Here is a 16,594-nt window from a genome sequence, read left to right as displayed (position 1 = left end):
ACCGGACGGGGGAGGGGGTCCACTCTCTTGTTGTGGCTTCTCTCTCTCTCTCTCTCTCTCTCTCTCTCTCACACACACACACACACACACTAAAAATAAAATAAAATATACAAGCGCCAATCACGTCTCTATTCCGGCAATCTGGATTATGGAAAAAGCAGAATTTGCAGCGAAGACAGATACAACCCACGAGCAAACAAGTCAGAATTTGCAAACAAGAGAAGGGGGAGTGTTCCTCTTTTCCTGCATACAAAAGGAATAATAATAATTTTATTTTTTAAAAAACCCACAAAAAACAGTGGGGTGTTGGTGCATTTTATTTTATTTCTTCAAGTCGGATTCCCAAGCTTTAAAAGAAGAGAAATCAATGAGTCTGAAGAAAAAGAGAGAAATGAGCGAAGGGGGAGGGGACCTGCCAGGGGGAAAGTGGAGAGGGAGGGGGAGACTGTTTGGGAAATTGCAAAGGGGGCGTCCAAAAGTGTAGTGGCGGGTTTTTGCAGGGATAGATAAAAGAAGAGGAAAAGAATGGGGTGTTTGTGTGTGTGTGTAAGGAGCTGATTTCAGGGAGCCGAAATGGCACCGGGAGATGTGTGTGCGTGTGTAAGCAACGCTGAAGCGAATTAAGATGCACGGTGCATTTTGGGGCAGGCGGCAACCCAAGCAGATCAGAGCCCTGCTTAATTTGCTTTGCTTCTCCACTATGGCGCTTTCCTCTTCCCCCACCTCTGTGGCTTCTCCTTCCCTCCTCCCCCCCCTTTCCCCATCTCTTTTAATCGCCTCTTGTTTCTGCTCCTTTGCACACAGACACAAGAGCCACGAAGGCGGCGGAGTTTCGAGGTTTCCAGCCGCAGGACCGCGCGGGCTTACAGGTGGATGGATCCATCTATCTCCCTCTCCGGCTTCTCGATCTCTCCCTTTCCTTCTCTCTTTTCGCAATCCTGAAGAAAGAATTCCTGGATTCTTGGAGAGGGGGAGAAACATTGCGCCGGAAAAGCTTCGTTCTTCGAGCCCAGTGTTTCCCAAACTTATTGGAGCTGAGTTACTGCTGCTACCCCACTCCGATCGAGAACCAGGAGCACTCTTTGCAACAGCGGGGGGAAAGAGGTTTTATTTTAGAAAGCAAAGAGAGAGAGAGAGAGAGAGAGAGAGAGAGAGAGAGAGAGAGAGAGAGAGAGAGAGAGAGAGAGAGTGAAAATGCCCCCCTTAGGAGAAAAGCCCCTATTTATGCATGAGTCATGATGCTGAACAAGATCCCTTGATCAGGAGGAGAAAGGGGGCATGAGCTCTATGTGCTTTGCATACAGAAGGGACTAGAGTGAGTCCCCAGCATCTTCAGGTAGGGAGCAGAGGGCTCTGGTCTGAAAACTCAAAGACCCCTCTGCTAGTCTGTGTTGGCCAGTCTTTGCATACCTAGCACTCTCCAGATGTTTTAATGTAGCTCCTCTTGCCACCCACAGGCAATGGAGGCTGGTGCAATGTGCCACCAGCCAGCACATAGTTAAACTATGGAACCAGGAGGCGGTGATGGCCACAAACACGGGTGGCTTTCAAAGAGAATTGGACAAATTCATGGAAGAGTGGGCTAGCCGTGGCTACTAGCCATAATGACTGTGTTCTGCTGCCATAGTTGGAAGCAAGAAGGCTTTTGAATACCAGTTGCCGGAAGCTAAAGGAGAGGCAAGTGTTCTTGCACTCAAATCCTGCTTGCTGGCTTCCCACAAGCATCTGGTTGGCCACTGTGAGAACAGGGTGCTGGGCTAGGTGGGTCATTGGCCTGATCCAGAAGGCTCTTCTTATGTCGACTAGTCCAGGGGGTGGGACTGTCTGTCAGCTCCCTCCTCCTCTGTCTCAGTATTGCACTTGTAGAACTCAGCAGGACAGAGGATGGAGATGAAGGCAGAAGGTGCTGGATCTGCCTGCCATTGTCTCTGGCTCCATCTACTGTTGGGGCTCCCTACCTTCTGCCTTACCAGTCTGAATGAGCACCAGCCACCACTGGTAACAATTGCTAGTCCCAAACATCAGGAGGGCAGCTGGCTGGTGAAGTCTGGTGCAGACAATACTGAGCTAGATGAACCAGTGGTCTGACTATATAAGGCAGTTTCCTCTGAGGCAAGCTTGGAGAGGGGACTCCTGCAGAGACCCAATAGGCAGCCTCCTCTGCGATTCGTCAGTTCTCCTGCATTCCTATTTCAGGAGCAATCTGATCACACCCACCACTGAGATGTGACAGAGTGACCTGCAGACTCAGCCAAAGATGATAAGAAGGCGTTGAGAAGGGCAGAGCAGTGAGTCATGCTGAGACACGAGTGGGCAGCCTCCTCCACTATTGATGGATGCTTTGGATTCAAAATTTCCTTTCATCGTTTGTTTCTTCTGACATAGAGTTGTGCTGCTCTATGTTTCTTCTGACATAGAGTTGTGCTGCTCTAGACTGAAGGCAGTGGGGCAGCAGGATCACTACCCAGCACCTCCCCACCCTCCCTACCCCAAGGTTGATATACATCTGATATACTTGCTTCTTTAATTTATTTCACACATACCATTTAAAATTAGTGCTGTGCTGAACATTTCTCCTGGTTGTTGTTGTTGTTTACCATTAATGAATGGTAATTAATGAAGAAATTGCATTTGAAAATTATCAAAAGGACGACAAAGTTTGGGCAGATTTCTCATGGCAGGGTTTTTGAGTTGCTTACTTTACTCTTGAGGTGGTGGAGGGGGGGTTGTGAGGGTTCTTGCTTTTATTCTGCAAATTGCCTCACTTGTGGTCTGCATTCTGCAGCCTTCCTGGGTGCCAGCACTTCATCAAAGCCCAACAGCTTTGACGTCATGAGATAAATTCTTCCACCGAGCTTTTTCAGATCAAGAAGTCGGGAAGGCTACAGGTTGCTGGAGAAATCTCACACCAACTGAAATTCTCATATATATATATATATATATATATATATATATACATATATATATATATATATATATATATATATATATATATATATACACACACACACACACACACACACACACACACACACACACCAATGGCAGCCAGCTTCTAAAACAGCAACAAAATTAAATGCCATTAAAATTAAAAGCTAGAGAAAATTGTTTGCCAAATCCATGCAACTCTTTTGGAGAAAATGGTAACTGGACAGTTAAACTGAAACCCGGTCAAAGTTGAGGTCCTGTGGGCCAGGTACATTTTTGACTGAGAAGACCTGCTCTGGAATGGGATTACAGGTTTTTTTTTTGGACGATCAGTGGATCCTAGTGAAGGCTCCAGTCTTAGCACCACTTATCTGGTAGTAGCTCCATTGAATTCAATAGGACTTAGTCAAGTCACATGGTGTAGTGGTTAAGAGCGGTGGACTCGTAATCTGGTGAACTGGGTTCACTTCCCTGCTCCTCCACATGCAGCTGCTGGGTGACCTTGGGCTAGTCACACTTCTCTGAAGTCTCTCAGCCTCACTCACCTCACAGAGTGTTTGTTGTGGAAGAGGAAGGGAAAGGAGATTATTAGTCGCTTTGAGACTCCTAAAGGGGAGTGAAAGGCGGGATATCAAGTCCAAACTCCTCCTCCTCCTCCTCTTTGATTTCAGTGGGACCTAAGTTCAACTAGCAGGACTCTGGATCCCACCCAAAGTCTTTACCTGCTACCTTAATGTAGTATGAGATTGGTAGTCCGGCAGATGGTCAAATGCAGGGAGATCCAAAGACTTTTTAATAGCCTTGAGAATAGCTCAGTTGGTAGAGCATGAGACTCTCAATCACAGGGATGTGAGGTTGAGAGTCTGAGACTCACATTGGGTGAAATATTCTTGCATTGTAGGGGGTTGGACTAGATGATCCTCACGGTCCCTTCCAGCTCTACAATTCTATGATTCTAAGACACTACAAATAAGGAGCCCATGCTTCGTATTGCCACTTAGGGCAGGGCCTGAGCAAAGCCTGGTTGGGCAGGCTCTTGGGGGAATAGGTGGTCCTTCAAGTATCCTGGACTCAAGATTTCTTAGATCTTGAAAGGTCAATAGCAACACTTTGAATTGTGCCCATAAAACAAATAGGTAGCTCCTTAAGCACTGGCAACTTCCTTTGTTCTGATGCTACCGTATGTAAGCAAATTAGAGTTGTTGTTTTTTTGAAGTAGAAATATAAGCATGCTTACTCTGTAAGTATGCTTCACTGAGTTCAATGGAACTTACCCCCAAGTAAGTGTGCCTGGGCTTGCAGCCCTGGGAGATACTTCCTTTTCTCAGTCAGAAACGGGTGACTCCAAATTCTACTATTCTGGGAGAGGGGGCGGGGAAAGTTCCCTCTCCACCATTAACTTCCCTTTCCCACCTCTTGTCTATTTTGGGTGGCACATAAACGCCTGCTTCATTTGCAAACTTGATTTGACAACTTTGCCGGTATCTACTGTAGCTCGAGATTCCAAAACTTTAATATTTTGTCAGCAAGATGTCATGTGACAACCCAAATGTGTTAATGTGTCACACCTTCATGTGAAAATGAGATTTCTGAATTGCAAAAGAATGTACATTTTGAAATCGGGCTTCTGAAATACCTGGGCTCTAATGGCAATGCAGACAGAAATCCAGTGGTTGTAGCTTCCTGATCACTGCATTTCCCATCAATGGGAAAATTTGCATTTCCTGAATATCTGTCTGTTGAAGGCATAGAAGCTGTTGGAGGGGGGGGGGCTAATACCCTATATCAAAATAGCATTTGGCATGCTGTCTTCCACACTCTGAAACTTCTGCTCACATGTCTGCATCCTGATTGTGTCGTTTCAGGACATTGTGTGGCAGCAAATATTTGGAGAAAATTCTGCAAGGTGGCCTTCTTCTTCTGCAGGGGTTAGAGAAAGTATCTGAAATTCTCTCAAGGGGGGAAAAAACCCCAGAAATTTTATCCATGTGACAACAACTCTTGGCCAAAGCATTTTAAACTTTAAAGTGCTTCTCAAAAGGGCTGTTTGATGCAGCCCCCAATGCTTCTTTGGCTGCTTCAAACAGCACTTTTGCAAAAGGCTTGAAGACAGCTCCCGTGCTCCCTTTTCTGGCTGAAACTGGAGCACAGGGACTGTCATAGAGCTCTTGCATATTTCCCTGCACTCCCCTTTTGAACGTCTATGCTCAGAAGCTTAAAGGAGGAGCAGGGAGGAGGCCTGCAAAGCCATGAATTTGACAGATGGGCTCCCGGCCCACTTGTTAATCATGCAGTGTAATAATGACATCTTGTGATGTCGCCCACCAGTCAAATTTGGCCCGCAAGGTTGATCCTGATAAGGATCTGGCCTGTGGAGCCAAAAAGGGTCCCCCATCTGTTTTGAAAGGTCCTCTTGATGGAAGATGCCTGGGATTGAAGCTGGGATGTTACACTTGCTTCACAGGTGCTTCGCCGCTGATCTATGGCTCCTCTGCTGCACCACTCTGAAAGAAGTCAGAGGAAGGAAATGTACTCAGCGTTCACATACATTTCCCTCTTGCATCCTGGGAAGATGTATTATGCTGACTGGAGGCAGCAATTTTTGGTCTTGCCTCTTGCCAAGATATGATCTTGGTGCCCCATCCATATCAGCCTGCAAACAGAATGAAGCACCAATGGTCTTCATAGGTCTGTTAAATCTTGTTTTTGTGCAGGTGATTTGAAGGAGCACACAAAAAGCCCACATTTAAATTTATAAATTTTGCATACACTTCAGTGATTTTCAGTGCATTCCCATAAATGGGGAGGGGGGCATATCTTGAGCTGGATCCAATGCTATTCATCCTCATAGTAGGCTCGTTGAATTCCATTATGAGCAACTTTAATTTTAATGGGTCTACTCTGAGTAGGACTGGAACTGGAGGCAAACCCTTGCCCACATTTCAGGTGGCCTTGCAGCCTCTCCTATGAAGTGCATCTATGTTATTTTCATTCAGATGACAGATAAAGATGCACTTTTTTGCCCAGACTTTTGGAGAAGGAGGAACTGCATAGTGATGTTTCAAAATTATTTTGCATCTTCTGCCTATTTTATTTGTGATTACAGTCGTACCTTGGATCTCAAACGCCTTGGCTCCCGAACAAATCGGCTCCCGAATGATCAAAACCCGGAAGTGAGTGTCCCGGTTTTTGAGCGATTTTTCGGAAGCCAAACGTCCGATGGGACTTCTGCGGCTTCCACTTGGTTGCAGGAGGTTCCTGCAGCCAATCAGAAGCCACGCTTTGGTTTCTGAACTTTTTGGAAGTCGAATGGACTTCCAGAATGGATTCCATTTGACTTCCAAGGTGCGACTGAATTCTTCATTATATGCCTGCTGATTGATTTGTTCAGTGTAAACTGCTTATGGTTAATTGTGATTTCAATAACATTTGCCACTCTGGGATCCACAAATAAATAAATAAATCAAATGTTAAAAGACATTAAATAAGTACCATTGTGCATGCTTCTTGAGTGCTGAAGTTGTATTGCTTCAAGGGGGAGCATACCATATACAGAGAGAGCATATTGTATACACACAATGTCTTATGTATACAGTCCATTTTTCACTTACAGATCCCTAGTTCACTCTGAAAGCAACATCTGCATAATCTACCTGGGAGTCACCTTATGAACCACAAGCAAGGTTTGGAGCATTGGAATGAGTCCATCTACTCTGAAAAGTGGACCAAGGTAATTCCTCCTCCATCCCTAACAAGAATCTGGCCCAGCTGGAGGGCTGGGTGGAAGTCACTCAATTTCTTGCCATCAGCCAGCCCGGGAGGAACAGCCTGGTATAGTGGCTAGAGTGTTGTACTAGGACCTGGGAGACCAGGATCCAAATCCCCAATCAGCCATGAAGCTCACTGAGTGACCCTGGGGGGCAGTCACTGCCTCTCAGCATAACCTACCTCCCAGGGTTGTTGTGGGGATTAAATGAGGAGGGGGTGGGGCTTGAACCATATACGCTACATTGACATTGGAGAAGAAGGTAGGAATGAAATGCAATAAATAAATAAATAAGCATCTACCTTGCACAGAAGCAGGTAATTTGTCTATCACCTAAAGGACACCTGGATGGTTAAGTCCAGTCAAAGGTTACTATGGGGTGCGGCGCTCATCTTGTTTTCAGGCTGAGGGAGCCAGCGTTTGTCCACAGACAGCTTTCTGGGTCATGTGGCCAGCATGACTAAACCACTTCTGGCACAACGGAACACCGTGATGGAAACCAGAGCACATGGAAACGCCGTTTACCTTCCCGCCACAGCGGTACCTATTTATCTATTTGCGCTGGCGTGATTTGGAACTGCTAGGTTGGCAGGAGCTGGGACAGAGCAATGGGAGCTCATCCCGTCATGCGGATTCGAACCAACAACCTTCTGATCGGCAAATTCAAGAGGCTCAGGAGTTTAGGTCACAGTGCCACCCGCTCCCTGCCTTACCTTACCCAGCTTTTGTTGAAAAGGGTGGAGGAAGCAAGTTTGTAATCCTTGTGACTACAGAGATGCTTGAAAGTATGGTGGGCCATTATTTGCTTGCTTGCTTACTTACTTTCTTACTTACTTATTGCATTAATATCTCACCTTTTTCTTCAAGGAGCAAGGTGCTGTACATGGTTCAACCACTTCCTCATTTAATCTCCACAACAACTCTATGGCATAGGTTCGGCTGAGAGACAATGACTGGTCTGAAGTCCACCCAGTGAATTTCATGGCTGATTGGGGATTTGAACCCAGGTCCTAGTCCAACACTCTAATCACTACACCACACTGGCTAGGTTACTGTGGTTTAGGACTCCAGTTCCCTTTCTATCTACTCACACAGCCCTGTGACTGCAGAAGCAGAATAAACCTAGCAAAACAATAAAATATTGCAGAATACTTTACACCGTGCAAAATGGGAGAAATGCAAACTGCTAGTCTAGTTCAGAATCTGGCTTATCTTGTTGCCAGTATTTCAGAAGATCTTTTAATTTAATTTTAACAGACATAGATTGCACACAGCTCTGACTATAGTTGGGCTAGAATGCTGGAGCCTGAACACACACACATAGTTTGCCATGTTTCCCAATGTCATTCCTGCCTGATCTGTTCTAATTCAATCCCCAGGCTGTAGCTGGGATGTTCCCTGCCTCAGAAAAAGTAGGGCTTATGTCTGAGTTAGCATGATAATGGAGTGTAAATCTATATGCAGAGGTTTTCAATTCCTCTATAATGAATTGATAAAGTTGCTGCGGTTCCCACCAGAGCTCACTGCAAACACCTCTGAGACAGCAGCCTAAATCCCCAGATCCCTAGTAATGGGTTCCTGCTAAGGGGAATTTTCAATTTCCCTCCAAAGCATAGAAGGTCTTGTCGGCTGTAAAGGTGCAAGGGCTGGCCCAGCACAACCTGCAGCTGTGTGCACATTGAAGGAGGAGCCCCACTTTTCTCCATCGGGCCTCTGGTAAGGTGTGCTTACCTGTGCACATGGAACAGATACAGAAACGATTGTGATGGAGGGAAACAATAGGGAAACCCTATAAAAGAAATGAAATGAACAGGCATGGTGATCTGAGAAGTTCCACTTTTCAGGATGGGACCCTGTTCTTAAACCGTTCTGGAGAAGAACATGGCTTGATGCTCTGGAGAAGGTTTTGTGAATTTCAAATGACGTTTCAGACAACAACAGTGTTTTATGGTACCTGCAAAGACCATTTCATCTAATCCCTGCCTTATCTGCCCCACTCCCAGTGGAGTCTGGTCCACTAGGGCATATGAGCCCCGCAACCTTGGCTTGCCCTCAGCCAACCACCCTCTGACTGATTGTAAGTAAGAGGATGGGGAGGTCATCGACTCTGGCTCCTCCTAGTGTTGGTCTCCCAGTCTTCTGCCCTATCAGTCCCCAATGGGCACCAGCTGCCACCATCCATATCTGACATCAGGGTTAGGGCAGGTGGGCATGGCTTGGCGAAAACAACCTCACATGCCAGATGATGAGGTGGGCCTAATAAGGTCTGTGAGGTGGAAGGTCCCCACTCCTATTCAAAGCATCTCTAAAGGGGGTAGGCACAAGATCTCAGCAGAATCCAAGTCATCGTGGTCCCCACTGGAGTCTGCTCACTTCAAGCTGCTTTTCCAAGCTTGTTCAGCTCACACATGCATCAAAAGGAAACAGTACTGACAGCAGAACTCCATATTTTTTACCCCTTCCTTCCCTCCTCCCCATTAGCTCTCGGAATAGCTCAAAGGCAGCTTTTGATGTGGTGCCTGCTTTTTCCCCCCTTCTCCCCAAGTGTGTTGGGAGAAGGTACCCACGTGTTGCAACGAGACTGACTTTCGCAAACAGATCAGTCTCACCTGAGAGACTCGGAAAGAGGGTGTGGGTGGAAAGGGGAGGAAAAGCTGATATCTGTCACTCTTGGGAGCTGCATTGCCAAATTAGGGAGATGGGGACCAGACGGGGTTAATCTGCAAGCAGCTGGGGGTGGCTGGAGGCAGCAAAGCTTGTACCCGGCTCCCAATTAGGTCTCAGCAGATGCTCAGGATGACCTTAGAAGACAGGAAAGCAAGAGAAACTGGTCCAACTTTTGCTTTCTTTGTACTGACCCCCTTTTCCCAGCAAGCCAAGAGTGTGTCTCAAATTGATTTCCCAGTTGTTTCCTCTCCCCAGATTGTCCTAGGGACTACAGACCTCTGAACAGGAGAAGATTCTCTAATGGCAAGAATCCATGATCATCCAGAGAGGAACCTAGGAATCTGCCTATGTCCATCTAGTTCTGTATTGCCTACATTGGCCGCCAGCAGCTCTCCAGGATTTCAGCCAGGCTTCTCTCCAAGCTCTGTCTGGAGATGCCAGGAACTGAACTCAAGATCTTTTGCATGCACAGCACATGCTATGCCACTAAGTTACAGCCCTTCCGCAGTGTTGCTGAACTACAGCTCCTTGGCTATGCCGGCTGGGCTGAGGGAAGTGGGGAGGCAAACATCACTGGGTGGGTCACCAGTTCCCTCTCCTCCATGCTGTAACATAGACTTTTCAGCACCCTCACCGAACTACAACTCCCAGGATTCTTTTGGGGAAGCCACAATAATTGAACTGTTATCAATCAATCAATCCAGTATAATTTTGCAGCAGCGTCCTTGGATATTTTCTCCTGGGGCACAATGAAGAACCTTTACAAGAGGATAAAAGACGAGATTTCATACCTATAAGCAAGGGACAACCCAGATTGGTACCCTGTTCTTTCTTTTCTTTTCTTTTCTTTTCTTGCCCTTTATTATCCTGATTTGGACCACATTCCCTTCTCCTTGCCTACCGCTGAAGCCAGCGCCTCCTAGAGGCCAGTGTGGTGGTATCTACAAAGAGCTCTTTGTGACACATAATTATGAGCCAATATGCCTAGGTGTAGTGGACATGGATCGAAGAGAAGCGGGTTTGGATCTCTTGGTTGTAACAATCACCAAGTGGCCTCAGGCAGGCTGGTATCAGCCTCTGGTTTCTTAAGAATGGCACCCTTTGCTGGATCAGACCAAAGACCCATCTAGTCCTGCATCTTGTTCCCAGAATGGCCCATCAGATGCTCAAAAGCAGGACTGTAGGAACAGCTTTCAGTTTCAGCTTCGGTGCCCTTCAAGGTCTGTAACCATTCTTAATTCTCCGCAGTGCTACTTCTCAAGCTGGGAGTTGCAGGAAGTTGAGCTGGGAACCTGCTTGGATCATAGGACTGGCTGGTTATGAACACTGGATAACTGGAACTCAGCAGATTGGGCACACTCTGTCTGGAAGGTCTCCATTTTAAAGGGACAGCACTTGCCTTTTAAGAATGTTGCTGTCCATGGTGTATAAATGATCTCTTTCCCCTTTAACTACCAGTCCCTTTTTGCAAAGATGAGATTCCTCCGCCAAGAGGTTCTAAACCAAACAGAAACCCAGTTCATATAAAATGTTACTTACCTGGGGGCACTTTGCAAAAAAAAAGCCCACTGCAAAATTAGGCTTGTCCCCCTTTTGAAAGATCCTCATTTGGTTTAGAAAGGGTGATTGGACTGTGTTAGGGGATATTGACTTTTTATACAGTACTCTTGAGAATGCATCTTTCCTTACTTCTGAAGGATTACTTGGAGATGAAGCATACCTTTGCTTGGAGGTAAGTAAATAATGACTATTTGCCCAACTAGCTCAGTACTGTCTACTCTGACTGGCAGTGCTCACGTAGAGCCTTTCCTATCACTTGCTACATGATCCTTTTAGCCTGGAGTGGGAAATTTGTTGTTGGGATTTGATTAGATGCTAGGAGAGGATATATTCATTAGATAATATCCTTCCTTCCTCACGTTTATGAGTTCAGCAGAGTGACATCCCTTTGCAGCTTAAAAGGGAAGCTTAGATAATTATTAGTATTTTAGTATTAATAATCCAGGGTGCTTTAAGGCGGACTGGATTTTCCTGGTATTACCCCCTTCACTCCCCCTTTGAAAGTTAAAAAATAACATTTACTCAGTATAGGTATTGAAGAATAACAGATACAGCAGCTTGGTGCAGACAGGTTTAAAATGCTAATTGAATTACAAAGACATATCAGTCTAGCTCAGGCATCCCCAAACTTCGGCCCTCCAGATGTTTTGGACTACAATTCCCATCTTCCCCGACCACTGGTCCTGTTAGCTAGGGGTCATGGGAGTTGTAGGCCTGAACATCTGGAGGGCCGAAGTTTGGGGATGCCTGGTCTAGCTTTAAAACGGAGCCTGATCTTGAGCCCAGAATTACAGGTGTTCTCACGTTGCAGGCATGGTGGAAAAGAGGATGCGCCCAGGCAGCGAGGAGCATATATAGTTACATCACTTCCTGTCAGGACACAAATAGGGAAGTGATACCACAGAATACCCTTTAGCAAGTTTACAGGAAAGCTCTTTGAGCCTCACCCTCCCCCCCCCCCCGTGCCTAATTGGCAAAACAGGGTTTGACTGAAGTAAATATCCCACATGTGTGGCCCTCCAGATGTTGCTGAACTACAATTTCCACCATCCCTTTAGGTAAGACCATGTTGGCTGGGGTTGTCGGGAGTTGTAGTTCAGCATCATCTAGAAAACCACATGTACCCCATTCCTACCTTTAACTGAAGATGCCAGAGATTCAACCATACACCCACCCATCCACTTGGGTATGTCCCCCAAGGAGTTCAGTAATCCTGATAAAACCTTTATGAATTAGGCCACTGTTAATCCCATCTAGAAGGGCCAATAAGCTATGACTTTGAGGTCCTTCTGACCAGTAAATGGAAACTAGGACTGTATACAGCAGGGTTTCCCAAATTTGGGTATCCAGCTGTTTTAGACTACAATTCCCATCATCCCTGACAGCTGGTCCTGCTAGCTAGGGGATGATGGGAGTCGTAGTCCAACAACAGCTGGAGATCCAAGTTTGGGAAACCCTGGTGTACAGCCTGTCCCCCCCCCCAAATCCACTGTATGGGCCCTTTCTGTGACCCATGGATCAGGACTATCTGCCCTGTGCCACCCAGGATGGCAATCCCCATCTTGACCCAGATCTATGCCCAAAGCAATTAGGGGAAGGGTCTTATCGTACAGTTACAGCCCAATTTAGCCAAGGCCCAGATCCCTCTGAATAAGCCCAGTTTGAATCATCCCTACTGGAAATGGTTACAAGGGAAACTATGGGCTCCTTGAATGCTTCCCATTTTAGGCTCAGAGTGCATATACCCCACCGTACAGTGTGTCTGTTTAACCTCAAATTCCTCCAGTCACAAATCAGACGAATTAGAAGTTTTTAGTGCTTTCCTAAGATGCTGTAAAAATAAAATGGCAATGACAATGAAAATAAGGTATAAAATTATCTCTTACAATTAAACTATAATTACAAAGAATTGTGGCAAATAAAGCAAATGTCTGGTCCTAAGGACCTCAATTAAATCAAGAAAGAAAGAAATATAAATAGAATTCTCAACTAAGCTTACAAACAAAACAATCCAACTCATGAATTATAAGGTCAAAATACGCCTGCAAACATCCTATTAGCAATTAGTAACGAGAAATAGAAGGAAGAAAGGGGCATGAAGACCAAAGATCCTAATTAAAGTCATTGATTAATATGGATTTTGATCAAGCTAGACAAGTTTCTTCATAGCTACTGGAGTCTCAGATGTTTGATGGTGCACTGAGTTGAACATGCTTGATAGGAACTGTAGCCAAAGCTCCCTTTGTGCCAGGCTGGGTATGTGTGGATTGGGAGGAGAAGTTCCTCCCTCCACCCAGTCCTGCTAGTCTGCACTGGCCTCTGTCCATGGAATGATGGCAGCATCATTGCTAGCACAGAGCTCCCCGTGCTTCCTGCTTAATGCACAGGCTGTCGTGTTCAGGTCTGATGCTAAATCCCATGGAGAAAGAGGCAAGGCTGGTCAAAGGTTACCAGAACACAGATATATCCGAGTAAACAACTTGCTCCAACAAAGGTTGTGAGCAGGCTGAAGCCTTTTAAGCCTCTGTCTCCGGGCTGCCTAGTCCAGCCTCCATCCCCTTATGGAGATCTTCAGAGTCTTAATGTCAGGAGTTTGTGCAGGAGCCGGGCCCTGGGACCAGCAGGGTTTTGCAGGACTGGGATCCTCTTCGGCTTGTTCCAGAGAAGCAGGGCGCGGCCACACAGGTGAGGCCACTTGGTATTTGCTGCACCTGGTGGCAAGAGCCGGCAGGGGATATAAGGCCAGCATTTCCCCTCAGCTCTTTGCCACAGCAACGCACTCTCTGCCTTGCTGTGTGCCTACTTTTGACTGTGACTTCGTGCTCTGACCCCCGGACTGTGACTTCATGCTCTGACCCCTGGACTGTGGCTTTGTGCTTTGACCTTCGGACTGTGACTTCTTCCCTTGTGCTTCTTGACCCTTGGACCTCTGCTCTTTGGACGTTTGTGCCTACCATCTTGCCCCCGGTCCCGATGCTCCTTGCTGGGACTTCGCTCGTAAGCAGCCCGGACCGTGACACTTAAAGCGTCAACCCTCAGACCTGAATACAGGCACTCCTTCATTCTGTAGCCTCACTCCTGCTGATGTGCAGTGAGAGGCATCTGGTTCCTAGGGTTCAGGGGAAGGTTCCTGTGAAGGTCCTGTCTCTGGCCCAATAGACCCTGTTGGTCTGGAAGCTTCCTATAGAGACCCCAGCCAACAGTCTCGGGTGCAATGGCCTCCCATTGCAATGCCCTACCAGCAGTCAGCAATCAGCCCTGACCCTCACCCGGTTCCCCATCTGGTACCCCTTCAACTCTGTGTCCAGGTCACTGATAGGTTCATGGATCACAAGTGGACAGAAATGCTTCTGGCCAGATCTAAAATAGTTTAATAGCCAATTCCTCTTTCTGGGGAACTCTGGAAATTGTAGAAGGGATTAAAAGTATTCTGACAACTCTCAACACTGTTGGCAAACTAGAGCTCCCAGGATTCTTTGGGGGAAGCCATGACTGTTTATAGTGATATCACAGTGCTTTCCAGGCACATTGCTAATGTGACCCTAGGCTCTTTCTATGCCTCAAGGGCCATTGGATCCCCCTCATCTTGAAGGACCATAAAGACTTCTGGATTACGCTGGTCTTGAACTTGGACAACAACAATATTTGCCACATACTGCCCTTGCTTTCCAGGTGCTGATAGCCCAGCTTGGCCATGTAATCAACATGATGATGCTCCGTGTTGTCCATTTACACCAGGGATGGGGGACCTGTGGCCCTCCAGAGGTTGTGGTACTTTAACCCTCATCATCTCTGTCAATTTGTCATGCTGGCTAGGGCTGATAGGAGCCAAGAATATCTGGAGGACTATAGCTAAGCCACTTTCTCTCCTAGAAAGTAGATTCCACTAAACTCGATGAAGTTTACTCTTGAGGAAGTATGTTCATGGCTTCACTGTTAAGCTCACTTGCAGGTAGAGACCAAAACAGGTAGCACCCATCCTTCCCCCCCTTTTTTGCCACAATCAGCACTATTTCCATTCTGCTGCAGTTCAGCTTCTGCTAAAACCTATGTTTTCCATCTCAATATACACTATGGCCGAAACGAAAGCAATTAATTACATAATTCATTACACAATAAACTTGAGCGCATTGCATGGAAGCGGAACATCAAAGACAATGCAAAACAACAACAATAATTTACATAACATTTGCAGACTCATAAAAACAATTGTGAGTGCTGCCCCTTTTGTGATATTGGGCCAACGTTTTCATTTCTGATCAAATTCTCTGACATCCCTGCTTGCAGATGTGCCTTTATGTGCCCCATGTGGCAACACCCTCCTGTCCAACACTGTGAATGTACCCAGATTCCCCATGTTCCTCATAAGGTCCAAAATAAACTTCCATCTGGACCCTGTTTCAAGGCTAATGCGTATCCTCTCTTAATTATTGATTTGTTTATTACAGACACGCTGGCAGGACATCCATTGCCTCTCGTATGCCAGATCCGTGCCTCAAACCACACAAGGGTCCAGGGGGTGGCTCAGATGTTGGCACGGGAGCCACACTCAGCAGTGATGGGAGTTGCACCATGGCTTTGGGGGGGCTTCTGCAGCTGCGCTTCTCCATCCCCTAGGCAGCCAGCCCCTTGCTGCATTGGGAAGGCTGGAGATTATCGTTTTTCATTTGCTATCATTTTGTTCTCCATTAAAAGTGCCTGAATCCTCTTGGCTCCAGTAGTGAGCTGGAGATGGACCCCATATGCCATGGGGAGGAGCCCCGCAGAACTGGAAGGGGCTCCCTCTCCCTCTCCCTCCCTCCCTCCCTCTCTCTTTCACAGCATTGCCTCTTAATGTGTCAAGTGGAAGTTTGGGGAACTTGGCACACCAGATCACAACACAATTATGCTATCGAGCACCGAAGCTGCTGTCATCTTCGCACAGGGAGAGATTAGATCCTACACATTAACGTGATGGTTAATGATTTTTCTTTCTTTTTTGCGGGGTATTTGGATGCAGGGAAAACATAAACTGGCATACTGATGCTTTGGGAAGAAGAAGAAAAACCAGCCCTGTTATTTTAAGGTAATAAATCTGTCACTTCCTCTCCCAAAATCTGGGATTTTGCAAAAGGTGTGTGTCATGGTGAAGAAATACAGATTCAATCTACCACAGTGCTTCTTCTTTGTTCAGTTTTGTTTTGTTTGTTTTTGCATACCCAGAGCTCATTCAGACTTTATCCAGCAGTGACAGGCACTCTTGATTCTCCCCTGCTGGTATTAAGTCAACAGCATAAGTGATAGCAAAACCTCTGTAGAATCTGGCTAGTCTTCACGACAATCTTGTAAGACACTAAGGCAAGAGTGAGCAACCTTTTCCTCTCTGTTGAGGGCCATATTCCCTTGGACACAATCAGGTTTTTTGGGGGGGGGCAGATGCCAACAGTGTCACAGTACTGAGTCAGGTGACCAAAGGAACCAATGGAACTCTTATTTGCCTCTGTAAAGCCAGGGACCAGCTATATGCACATCTTGCTTCTGAGAAGAGCTAGCCAGTAGCCTGCCACTTTAAACAGTCATGGCTTCCCTGCTAGAACCCTGAGTACTGTAAAACCATGGAAAGCACCTGGGATGAATAGAGATATCGGATTCTTATCTCATTATGCATGATCAAGCTTTCTTTAGCACCTCAGC

This window comes from Zootoca vivipara, chromosome 14 (genome assembly GCF_963506605.1).
Source record: "Zootoca vivipara chromosome 14, rZooViv1.1, whole genome shotgun sequence".
NCBI classification, from domain to species: domain Eukaryota; kingdom Metazoa; phylum Chordata; class Lepidosauria; order Squamata; family Lacertidae; genus Zootoca; species Zootoca vivipara.
Note: the sequence above shows the minus strand (reverse complement) of the source record.